The 12,852-nt window shown below is 47.2% G+C and overlaps 1 protein-coding gene across 2 annotated transcripts in view; it reads right to left on the minus strand.

The window, feature by feature from the left end:
• ADAMTSL2 (ADAMTS like 2) overlaps window positions 1–12,852 on the minus strand; it is a 106,103-nt gene that overhangs the window by 47,445 nt on the left and 45,806 nt on the right. The window lies entirely within an intron of this gene.

Here is a 12,852-nt window from a genome sequence, read left to right on the forward strand (position 1 = left end):
CCCGACGCAAGACACACAGCCAGGCGCGCAGATTTATAGCACAGCCAGAGGGAAGCAAAGGGCATCTGAGGCCGTTGGAATGGGAATCCTTCCCCGAGCCGTCAGACGTCGCTAAGGACACGAACAAGGCTCTGCCGTCCCGAAACGGGCGCCTTGCTGGGTTGCTCTAATTCAGCTTTGTCATGAGGGTAGGCTGTTGGTCTGTCGCGCGGCCCCCAGCCCAGCGGGCCAGTGGACTGCTCTTCGCCTGCTCACAGCCCTTTGACCGGTCCAGCGTGGGTGGCCCTACTAGGAGTTCAGTCTCTCGCCGGCATTGCTTTCAGGGTCACTGGAACACGCAAGCCTTCCTACCGTGTCACGGAAGGACCCAAGGCCTGGTCTACACACAGAAGCTGTGCTGCTTTACGCCCAGTCAAAAAGGGACCCTGGTGGCTCCGGTCGGCACCACCGACCGGGCCATTAAAACTCCAGTTGGCGGCGCAATGGGGGCCGGGACTAAGGCAGGCTCCCTGCCTGCCCTCGCTCTGCACCAATGCCAGACGTGGCAGCAGGTCCTAGCAGCCCCTAGGCGCATGGGCGGCGAGGGAGGCTCTGCGCGCTGCTCCCGCCCCTAGTGCCTGCTCTGCAGCTGCCATTGGCTGGGAACTGCAATCAATGGGAGCTGCGGGGGTGGCACCTGCAGGCACAAGGGCTGCGCACAGAGTCTCCCTGGCTGCCCATGCACCTAGAGGATGCAGAGACCTGGCGGCTTCCTGAGAGCCGCAGAAAGTACCGCCGGGACCCTGCACCCAAAACCCCCTCCTGCACCTCAGCCCCGAGCCCCCTCCTGCACCCCAAACCCCTCATCCCCAGCCCCTTCCCAGAGCCTGCACCCCCAGCGAGAGCCCTCCATTCCAGAAAAAAAATCACTTTCATTCCAGAATATTTCCTCTGCCTCCTAAGTGGAGTGATTATTCCAGAATAAAGTCAGTTTGCTTTTGAAATACAGTGTGTACATTATTACAGAATAGATATGGCAGAAAAGTTGTTCAACTATGCTATGCCAGCCAATTTCCCCATAAAGACAAAATGTACGGCGTCTTTACACCAGTATAACTGCCTCCACACTAGGGGTTGTACGGGTATAAGTATATTGGTAAAAAAATCACCCTCGTAGCTGAAATACTACAAAATCTGTGTGTAGACCAAACCTTGATAATTATTTTTATTAAAGTGGAAGAAATTTTCATTCACAGATATGAAGGACCAGATCCTCAAAGGGAGCTAAACAGATCTACGTAGGCTGAAGATCTCAGACTTTTCTCTATCACGCTGGGGCTGTTTGTGACTGTTGGGCATTGGTGGAGAATAGAGATGGTCCATTAGCTTTCTGTGTGTGTGCAAGAAAAACCCAAACATATAATCCATTTAATATGAATTAATAACGGGTTTAATTATATACCGTGGCCAGAGTCTCAGTTGTTATAAATCTGCAAAACTCCATTGATTGAGGCTTGAACAAAAGCACCAGATGCTATTTACCACTGAGACAAAGATGCATCTGTACGAAACAGTGAAACACATTTTCCGATGCATACATGTTTGGAGGGTGTGTGTTTGTTGTTGTTTTACTTTGAAAGTAAATATAGGGCTTCTGAAAAGTCTCGGGCTGATAGCTCTCGAGACTGGAATCCTCTCTGTATCCACTGGACGTGCACGGCACAGACAGTGGCAGTGCAAGCTCCCTTGGCCGGCCACCAATGAACTTCAAGTCACTTCTACGAAAGCCCATGGAACTCTTAGCATCTCAGTAGGGGTGAACAAATTGAGTGGTGGTCTCTTATGACGGGCACTCCAGAGTGGTGTCAGAACTAGAACCTCTATCCAAGTACCCCAGGCACCAGGGAAGAAGTTCCACCTGGTGAACCTGGATCCAGATTCTAATTTTGACAATGGCCTGTATGTGCATAATGAACCAATTCCAAACACCTTCAACTTTGGATAGATGTACCCCGCTGTTGTGTGTGTGTTAGGCTCCCTCTCTGCACACGGTCCACACAGATATAAGCCAACTACCAGTCCCAGCCAGCCTTCAGGTGAAGCTGTAGCAACTCATACTCTTAGCTCTGAAGGTCTAGGGATCAGTCCCCTGTAGTGTCCCAAGGTGATGGGTTCTTTCCATGTTTGAAATCCAAATCAAGATTATGCAACTTGATTCTATCACATGGAGAAAAATTCACAACCTGGGGAGACCCTAACAAGAGAATAAGTGGGTATGTTTAAAACCACATGCCCCCCAACCTACTGCAATGTGTCGCTTCCAGCTCATGGCCTGACACTTACTGAGTTTTTAAAAAGCAACAGAGAGTCCTGTGGCACCTTTAAGACTAACAGATGTATTGGAGCATAATCTTTCGTGGGTGAATGCCCACTTCGTCGAATGCATGTGGGCATTCACCCACGAAAGATTATGCTCCAATACATCTGTTAGTCTTAAAGGTGCCACAGGACTCTCTGTTGCTTTTTATAGATCCAGACTCACATGGTTACCCCTCTGATACTTGAGTTTTTAAAGTGACTATTAGTAAGTCTCCATAAACAAGCCATCTCTGAGAGTCTGCTGGTTACCTTCCCATATTGTAAACAAGCCACATAGCTGTCAACATGATGTCATGTCTCCGCAGTAATACGAGCCTGTCACATCAATATTAATAACAGCATTTATCCTGACTACAGCCCTGAGGGAAAATTCTGAAATTGTACATTGTACAGCCTGTCAGCATTTCCATTCTAAAACGGTGCTGTGCGTAATTAGAATGCAAACGAAGGCAAAGGCAGACCCTAAGAAATCATCTCCTATCCTGCCTAATGAGCGCAAAAGACAACTGTGTGCATTGCTAGGGAGCAGCCAGCAGAGGCAATGGGTTTAAAAATGGCTTAACTGAAATTAACCCCGCTAAGGGCTTGAATTGAGCATCCTCTACTCTCAATGTGAGTTGAGGGCACTCAGCAATGGGCAGGGGGTGATGTAGAGTATGTCTACACAGCAACTAGACACCTGCTGGAGCCTGGGTTCTAGGACCCTGCAAGGAGGGAGGGTCCCAGAGCTTAAGCTCCAGCCTGAGCCTGGAAGTCTACACAGCAATGAAACAGCCCGGCAGCCCGAGGCCCGCAAGCCTGAGGCAGCTGGCATGGGCCCGCCGCGGGTGTCTAGTTGCTGTGTAGACAGACCCTTAGGGACTGGGTCCAGCACTGTAACACACAGTCACACTCTCCAAGGAGTAAGGGCTCTGTATAGCTAAAGGGGCTGAATCAAGCCTTAGCGTCCCATCACCCTGTGACTTTGAAGCACACAGAGCAGCATCGGCTCTGATCAAGACACAAAATTGGAACGTACCCAGTGAACTCCGGAGAGCCGCCCGCTAGAACCAAATGCTATGTCTCAGGCCAATCCCTACGTTCAAGCTGAACTCAAGATCCAAGCACCCCCTGAGCTTGGAGGAAGTTCCATGCAGATTTGAAGTCCATGACTCAGGCCCATCCCTAACACACATCTGACTTAGGCATTGGCTTTGGTTTCCAGGATGTGATAAGTGGCCCATGACGAAATGCTGGCTTTAGCCCCACAGTAGGCACGTATTATTGCAGAAAAGCAGGGTTAGGCAATGGATTCTGCCAGCTCAGAACCACATGGCAGCTTCCTGCTCAGCTGGGCATTTGAAGAGTGAAGGTTTTTTGTTTTTAAAAAGCACATCTACCGGGGTGACCAAGATGCGCAGTCTGTACAGGTGTTCATAATAACCCATCCATTTCCCAGGAAGCTTTGACCCTGTCGTGCAGCTCCTGCTTCTGGTTCCGTTCTTGTACAGAGAACACACTGCCCAGGGACTTAAGATGGGATGAGATGAAACCAGCATAACAAAGGGCTCTGGAAACAAACTCTACCTTTCTCATTGTCTGTGGCTGTGTCCTTTGTCAATAACCAGTACGGGGCTCCCCAGAATCTGAGTCATGATGTACTTAATGCTCCAAAGGAGAGAGATGGGATGGAAGGTCAGTGTGCTCCCTAAAAACATTCCCACTTCCTTGTCGAGCTGGTCTACACACTCACACCTCAATCAAGAAAGAGTGAGGTTTTGGGACAGGGACTATCTTGTTGTTCTATATCTGTACAGCACCAAGCACATTAGGGTCCTCGTCTATGACTCAGGCTCCTTGCTACTACCTCAATACAAATAAGAAATAGTAATGTTTCAACTAAACCCTAAGTGTCAAAACACTTGATATTCTTTCCAGTTCTGCCACTGTCCCAATCGCTGTGTGCCTCAGTTTACTTGTCTGTGAAGTGGGGACAATAGTAACCTACCTCACATTCGTATGATACTTTTAGTCATTAATGTTCGCAATGTGCTTAGTCAAATTAAATAAGCCACTGCCACTAAGTTGCTATCATCATAAGCCTTATATTAAAAGCATCTCTGAACACATCAAAAGCCATAAGTTGGCCACCCTGCTCTCTGGTGTATACTATAGTCATGTCCACATATTTCCACTGGCTTTAAAGGCCACTTTTCTATGGCAGATTTTTCTGGTTCATTTTACTTGCTCCCAAATATTACATATTCCTACACACAATTGAGAGGAACTCCTTTGTGAATCATAGTTTGCTTGGGATTGTCTTATTGCTGTGAAAATGAAAAAGTGCCTGGCCTTTTCCTTTAATGAAACAGCTTCTGCTTGGAAGTGTTGTACAATCATGCTTAGGAATCTGAGCAATGCAGTATGCCCAACCCCAGGCATTCAAAAGTCATGAATCAGACTCCCAAAAATCATGAGATTGGTTTAAAAATAATAAATTCAGGGTTCTTTGCATTTGCTTTCTGGGTTTTAAGCCGTTAGCAGGTCACATCTTCAAGTTTTTCTCTGCAACCGTAAGGGCCAGAAACAATTCCCTTTTTTAAAAAATGAAAGCTGAGAATCGCACATAATCACAAGACTCCGGGGGCAGGCGCTTTAAGAAAAGCACTATCAAGACCCTCTCAATAAAATCATGAGAGTTGGCAACACTGGATTTACCACATTGGACCAGACCTCTGCAAAAATAATATTTTGCACATCTACAGCATCTTCAATTCCAAGAAAACACTTGACAGAGATTAGTTATTATTTACTGTTTGTATTGTGCTAGTGCCTAGAGCAACCAAGGCCTCATTGTATTGGATAAAGTCCTTGCTCCAAAGAGCCTATCACCTCTGTAGTGAACCAAGCCTTACAATCTCCCTGGGAGGTACATGAGTGTTCTCGCTACAGATGGAGAAACTGAGCCACTGAGCGGTTAATTAACATCCACAAGATCACACGGCAAGTCACTGGCAGATCCTGGAACAGAAGCCAGATCTCCCAACTCCACCCCCCTGTGAAGAGCTTATTCGATATATCACCAAGAGGTAACAAACAAATAATAATTGCGTTCCTTTACTCCTCCCAAGAGGGCCTGGTATGGCGCACTGGTAACATATAAAGAACAGGAGTACTTGTGGCACCTTAGAGACTAACAAATTAAGGTGCCACAAGTACTCCTGTTCTTTTTGCGGATACAGACTAACACGGCTGCTACTCTGAAACCTGGTAACATATATGCAGCATCCACAAGTCCCAGATGTCAGGTGGTGTCTAACTAGCTCAGAGACTGACAGGGGGGCTCACCACCAGGCAAGCAGGGGCTAAAAGGAGATTAGCAGAGAACACCAGAAGCCCTCAATCTACATAGAGAGATACCACCCGCCATTGGTATGAAAGTCTTATGGGCTCGGATGAAAGTGACAATGGGGATAGGATAGCTCATCTTTGCTGGGGTGGGTGGAGGCTGAAGCTAGGCCCTTGGGTCCCAGTGTAGGATCCTTCATTATTTTTTTACCTTCAGCACCTTCATTAGAAGTGCTGGAAGCAAAGGGGCTAAGGGGCTATTACACGGTTTGCACTTTCTTTTGGGGGACGCTGTTTCAGACCTACCCTGGATTATCCCAAGTTGCCCTGGGCAAAGTTGACTTGTCTATATCTCAGTATAGAAACCTGCTCTTAACTGTGGCCAGTGAGGCAAAGGGAAGGAGAGAGAGAGAGGCATTTTCAGGCAGGGTGACCAGACAGCAAATGTGAAAAATCGGGACAGAGGGTGGGGGGTAATAGGAGCCTATTTAAGAAAAAGACCCCCAAAACGGGACTGTCCCTATAAAATCGGGACATCTGGTCACCCTATTTTCAGGACACTGGCGGGTCTTTCTTCTGAAGGATCCAGGCCACCCCCACAAGGCCAGCCTCTGCCCGCTTATCTCCCTTTCTCAAAGGCGAGTTTCAGCTCTCTCTTTTTACAGGTTTTCCTTCTGTGCTAAGAGAACTGCAGAATCTAGCAGTTAAGATGGACACTCGAAGGAGCTGCAATGTCCAGAAGGGTACAAACAACAGAAACCTAGTGCCAAAAAAAGATCTCCTTGGATAACATGAATAAGGCACTCGCGGGTCAGCCTCGACCCTCATTTGTATGGGACCAATGGGACACTGTCAAGGTAATTATAGGCTTAAAATCAACCCACCGGATCTTAAGAAAAGGTCTGGTAAAGGTAGATCTCCGATATGTTTATCAGCATGGCCAATGCACACTTCCGCTATAAATGTAACTAAAAGTAAGATGTGGCCTTTGGTCATTGTGCTAGCCTGGGTCAGCTACCTTCAAGCAGAGCGGGGAAAGAGCGTACGAGTGCATGAGAGAGGACAGAAGTGTGTGTGAGCGCACGTGAGGGAGCAAGCACATGCGCCCAAGTGCTTATAAACCCACTCTGAGGAGACCACAAACAGACTTTCATCTGTAAAACTCCGCAAATTTGGCAAGAGCAAGACCAACCTCATTGGCATACATGCTTTGGAAACACACCTTTTCATACAGATTCAGTGTCCAGTGGGGAGGCGGCCAACTTCCCTCAGCCCAGACTTCCCTCCATCGTCGCAGACTCCGGCTCCTGAACAATGGCCACACATGGTCAAATTAGCCCCATGTTAGATTATTACCTGTGGCTACGCATAACTAGCGAGAGCACAGGAACAATCATGATGTATCAGCCATGGCGCTGGGCAAGCGTTACTCTTGGCTTGAGTGAGTTTACCTATCTCAGGAGAGGCAGCATCCCATAACCCAGACCCAGGCAGGAAGAGTGTCTACCAGCCACACTGCCATGGGCAACAGTATCCCTCCCTCCACCATGCAAAGCAAAGGGAATGATAGCAAAGGCCTACCCACCTGAAAGCCTGCAGCTCCTCAGCTCTGGCACTGACTCCATTTGTGGCTTTTGGGTACCTCCATTTCCCTGTCTGTAAAATGGGGTTCATGATCCTTCCCTCACCACAGGGGTGTCTGAAAGAGCTGATGAGTTCATGCAGGAGAGGTGTTTTGAGGATGGAATGGGCTACCTAGATGCTAAGTATTTGTAATAGGCTTGTCAGAGGGACTTGACTCTCTGGGTCACTGTTCAGGGGGCTTTCAACTGCCACTTTTGCTCCTCCCCTACAGGAGTAGCGCCAGGGTTTTTGGCACCCTAGGCGGGGGTCCTTCTGCGCTCCCGGTCGTCGTCAGCAATTCTGCGGCGGGGGGGGGGGTCCTTCCACGCTCCCGGTCTTCAGGGCACTTCGGCGGCGGGTCCCAGAGCGAGTGAAGGACCCACCGCAGAATTGCCACCGAAGATCCAGAGCGTGGAAGGACCCCCCGCCACTGAATTGCCGCCCCCCCCCAAATCCTGGTGCCCTAGGCAACCGCCTAGGTCGCCTAAATGGAAGCGCCGGCCTTGCTCCCCTATTCCGGGCCTGTGGTGTTACCCCGGGCAGCCTCAGGGTCTCCCACAATGGGCTGCTCTGGCAGCTGGGAACAGACAGGATGCAATGGTGCCCTGACAGGGGTTTCAAAAGGAGGACAGGGGAGGGATGGCACAACAGTGCCAAAGGGGCCATAACACAATAGACATTTGTGCTTCTGATCTTTTGTTCTCTGCAGGAGCTGGATCCCTAACCTGTGTGTGAGGGTCCCGAACCCCTGCAGCTGACAGAGAAGCAGTGCCGATGGGCCCTGGATGGTGAGTTCCATCTAAAATGATGGTGGCTCCAGCCACCAAACACAGTGGTTTGTGTACATGTAGGGCTCTGACAGGAACATGTAGGCACGCTAATGAACAGTTTCGCCCAGGGGATTGTGGGGTAGATTTGGGGCTCCTGAAAATGAGTGATTAATAGCATGGGTAGGTAATCCTAATCTATTAATACCCTTGGCAGCCCAGTCCTGGTCACCCTTTCACAGCTCTGTCAATGCATCTGAATACTTGCCTTCCAATCTCCCCCGGCAACCCAGCTCTGCCCTTTCACCTCACTCCTGTCTCCTGCCCTATCCTATTCCTGGATCCCCGCATAACTGTGATGCTGCGCCGGTCTGTCCTGAGCAGTGGCTGTCAAGCGTACTGAACAATGGCCAAAGGATGTGGAAATCGGGGGGATGAAGTGGAACCATTATTAAGGTTGTGCGTACTGTTTGCACAGAGTATTTTTGTTTAATGATGTTTGCTGGGGGAAGGAGAGTAGGGGGTTCCAAGGACCCTGTGTCTGAGTGACAGAAAACTTTTGTGACTCAAAAAAACACTCTCCCCTGGACAAATTGCCATGGTTACAAAGGACACTGAATGGGGTGGGGGAAAGTGAACCGTGGAAAAGGTCTGTGCCTAAGAAAGGGAGACAAAGCGGACTGCATAATAGGCTTATTGAATTGGGGAGAGGGGGGATTTAAAGGGCAGATATTCAACTAAAGCTACCTAGAGGGAGGCCAGACCTTCCAGGGTATGTAGGTTTTTAAGTGGCAATTTATTCCACTAATAATAAAAAGAAGGACACAGGTGCATTGGCAGAGCTGTGTAAGGGAAACTGGCAAGAGCAGGAGTCAAGGATCATTAGCTCACAGTTGTGCCTGCAAAAAGGATCTCTGAATGCATTGTAGGCACACCTGTCAGCTTGTGTATTTCTGGTGATCCTTGTGCTGGAGCATGCATGTAAATTATATTTTTATTAAGTACCACAAACACCTCGGGTGCTTGCAATGGCTCTGAGCCCCAAAGAGCGATGTATGTAATGAGAGATTTTTTTAATCAGATACTGTTATGTTCCCCTCTCCAGGGAGGCAGGAAAAGATTATTTTCTAATATAAGTTAAAGCCAAAGAGAAAGTTACTACTTAGCTGATTGGCTGAGTGGAAATACTTCTGATTGACGATGCAAGCCCAATAAACCTCAATGCTTTGTTTATGAAGATGTGATACACATAACAACAGAAGCAGAATGAGAATGAGCTCCATTCCCTAAGGAACAACCGGAGATTCGATTTCACTGGAACACCAAAGCTTCAAAATTCCAAGAAAACAGATGTGACAGCTGGAGTTGAGAAGAAATGGAAAAGCCAGACAACTGTCTTGCAAAGACAGAGGAAAGTCTAGAGAAATTCCAAACGTATCTATCCATATTGCAAAATAACATTGATCTTCTGCCTGATTGACAGGGCGGGGGCACAAAAGAAAGATGTACTGGGGGAGAAGGGACCCATCACTCCTAACAAAGACACTGCAAAATCAACCCAAAATGTGGTTGAGTCCATGCAGTACAGCAGGATTGCATCTCAACACAAGGCATTCAGCTGCTACATGGTTCTCTGTAGAAGACCAAAAGGAATCACCCACAGTAATTCCTGTTGCCTAGGGCCCCACCTACTGGTCGAAGGGTAGCTGTTCACGTTCTGCTCTGAGGACCTGCACCAACTGCCTGATATTAGATATTTATGCTTGGCAGAATACATTGAGCAACAACAAGGCTTAATAAAACCTTGCAATGGTGTGTGCTAGATTCTGCTATGCGGGGCAAGTTACTAAGGCCCTCGCCGAAAGTACCATACTCCCATGCAATTACATGTGGAGTCCCATGGAATCCAATGGGGTGGGTTATTAGCCAGTTTGAGCAACTGGCCCCATGGATGGTTACATTGTAGTTCTCAATAGATGGGCCTGAGCCCAGACTCCAGAACTCAAACTCCCGTAAATGTTGGGGAGAGCTTGGAATGTGAACAACTGGGTCCAAATCTGGGCTGAACCAAAATTCAGATCCCAACCTCCCCTATTGTAGAGGTGTTCAAAATCTAGAGGAACACTCTTACAATGAAGGCCCCTCTATGGTTCTCTCATTATCGTCATCATCAACATATTAAATTATTTGCAGCATGGTAGTGCCTAGAGACTCCAACCAAAATCAGGATGCTATTCTATATACATAGTCTCTGCTATAATGAGCTTACAATCTAAGTCAGTGATACTCAGCCTCCAGTGGTTCAGAAGCAGTGTGAATTCATTATATATTATATAATTCTCACAGCAAAATGACTGACCGAGTATTATTATTTTATCAGCTACACTTGTTTAATAACATAGTAAAAGCATCCTGCTAGGTTAATAACGTAAACTGGTTAATAATTAAATCACAACGTGTTTTAATATCATGTGCTGCAAAGAACCACAGGAGACACATTAAAGAACCACTGACTGCTCTCAAGCCTCTGAGTATGGCTGATCTAAATAAATATTTTGGTCCTAAACTGAGTTTGAGGCCTTTGCTGCACAGGAATTATCCTCTATTCCAGTGGTTTTCAACCTTTTTTCATTTGTGGACCCCCCTAAAAAATTTCAAATGGAGGTGTGGACCCCTTTGGAAATCTTAGACATAGTCTGCAGGCCCCCAGGGGTCCACAGACCACAGGTGGAAAACCACTGCCCTATTTTATTCTCATGCCTATCCCATGTTATCTAAAGGTGTATCACTCCATCTTGCTTTCATCACCTTAGTATCTGAGTTTAAGTGGTCCAAATGCTCACAGAAAATGAATCTAAAATTTGCTTTCCATGAGTACCGAGTGTCTGAGCTGAAAACTTGCTTATCCATTGAGATTTCCTACTTGTTTAAGAAAGAAAAAATTTAGCCTCTGTCATATGAAACATTTCCCATCTACATTGGAAAGGCCTGTGTGTCCAACACATTGTTTTATATTGGCTGTAGTTTGAACAAAGGTCTTTTAAGCAGCAGTCCCAGGGCTACAACTACTGATGTTACCCAGCCACCTGCCCTTCCCAGCCCTGCTGTTTTCTTTGGTGTCCCTTTTTTTTTTTTTTTTTTTTTTTTTTTTGTTAATCGCTGGAACACATGTGCAAACTGATGTGTTTTTTTCCCCCTTGGTGCCTAAAGTGCTGGCTTCAAACCAAACACCAGGCCCAGGGTTTGCAGCTGTGAAAAAAAAAATTCAACAACCTGTGGAATGTTTTCTTGCTTCTGAGAACTATAGCACTTTTTATTGCTCGGTAGAACACTTTCCAGGGCTGGCACCTACAGCATCCATCAGCCAACTGGGCTTCCTTTCCAATGGGTTCCAAGTAAAGCTTGGGCAGAGACTACTGTGGGGGGGGAAATAATTCTACAAATATTCAGTCGTTTTTTTAAACAAATTCACTTTGGCCAGGTGCACAATTTGCTTCCCGCAAACATTCGTGTGATGGCACTTGTACAAATGTTCGTGGAGAACACGATTGTAGCTCACACGCCCAAATACTCGTGGCAAAAATTCATCCAGATCCTTGTGGTGAAATTCATTTTCTGGGAGCGTTCACACTGTTCCAACCCAGGTACTATGGTGATGAAAGCCGGATGGAGAGGTTAGATAGAGGATTATCAGGATTATGCTCATCCATCTCAGGGAACAGAAATACCATGTGGCTTGTGCGCCCCTACAGCTTTGCCTTGTTGGCTGGTAGGAGAACACTGGAGAAGATTTAGTAAGTTTTAAAATGTTTGTGGTGAGTTTATTACTTATAAAAGCAGGGGATTCACATGCATTGTGTGGGCAGACTTTGAACGAGCTTCCCGAAAACAGGTCTGCCAAAGCATTCCCTGGGCCCCCAAAGCACTTCAAACCTGAGCACAACACCCCTTACCATGCCAGTCTGCGGCCCCACACAGCCCTGCAAATGCACGTCAGTCCCAGACTGCATTGCCTGCTGCTTTGCCACCCCAACCCCTTTCCAGAACAGAAATGGCCAGTCAGGATAAGCTGGATGGTGGTTACTGTGATGCAAACAAAGAGGGGACTGGGATGAAACCCAGCAAACTCATTCCACTTGTAACCTAAGAAAGGATTTGGACATAGACCTCCAAAGCGGGCAGGTGAATGCATTAATCCAAACTGACAAGCTCCCCCCTTCCACCATGGCTAAATTGTTTTAGAGAGAAGGCTCTCATTCCAAGCATCCCTTTCAGCGAGATCTCTTCCAGGGAGATAACGAGCCTGTCCTATCGGTACAAGAAACAGACGGTAGCTCATAGCGTGACCCACAATCTTCTACTTGTGCCCACAACCACAGGGACTATTGCTCAAGCATTACATTCCTATTCCCTGCTTCACAAGAACAGCTGGACTGAAAAGATGCTGAGAATCTCTCCAAGGTTCCAAGGAAAAGATATTAAGCTAGGAGGGGAGCCACAGGGCTATAATAAAAAGCCATAATAAACGAGAGAGGCCACTGAGTAGATTAGCAGCACAATGTTTGCTTGGCTTTTGGTTTCCTTTCATACAGCTTTATTCAACACACCGGGATCCGGTGAAGTTCTTTACCTTCAGAAAAGTTCTACTGCTTCACTATTTAAGACAGATCGACAGCAGTTAAGATGCTATATGATCCACGGTGCAAAGCTTTAGGGCATTATTAAGAAACAGGATGAATTTGAACTGGGTCAGAACACACAAACGACAAGACAAGAA

Source organism: Malaclemys terrapin, chromosome 17, assembly GCF_027887155.1.
Source record: "Malaclemys terrapin pileata isolate rMalTer1 chromosome 17, rMalTer1.hap1, whole genome shotgun sequence".
Classification (NCBI taxonomy): Eukaryota; Metazoa; Chordata; order Testudines; family Emydidae; genus Malaclemys; species Malaclemys terrapin.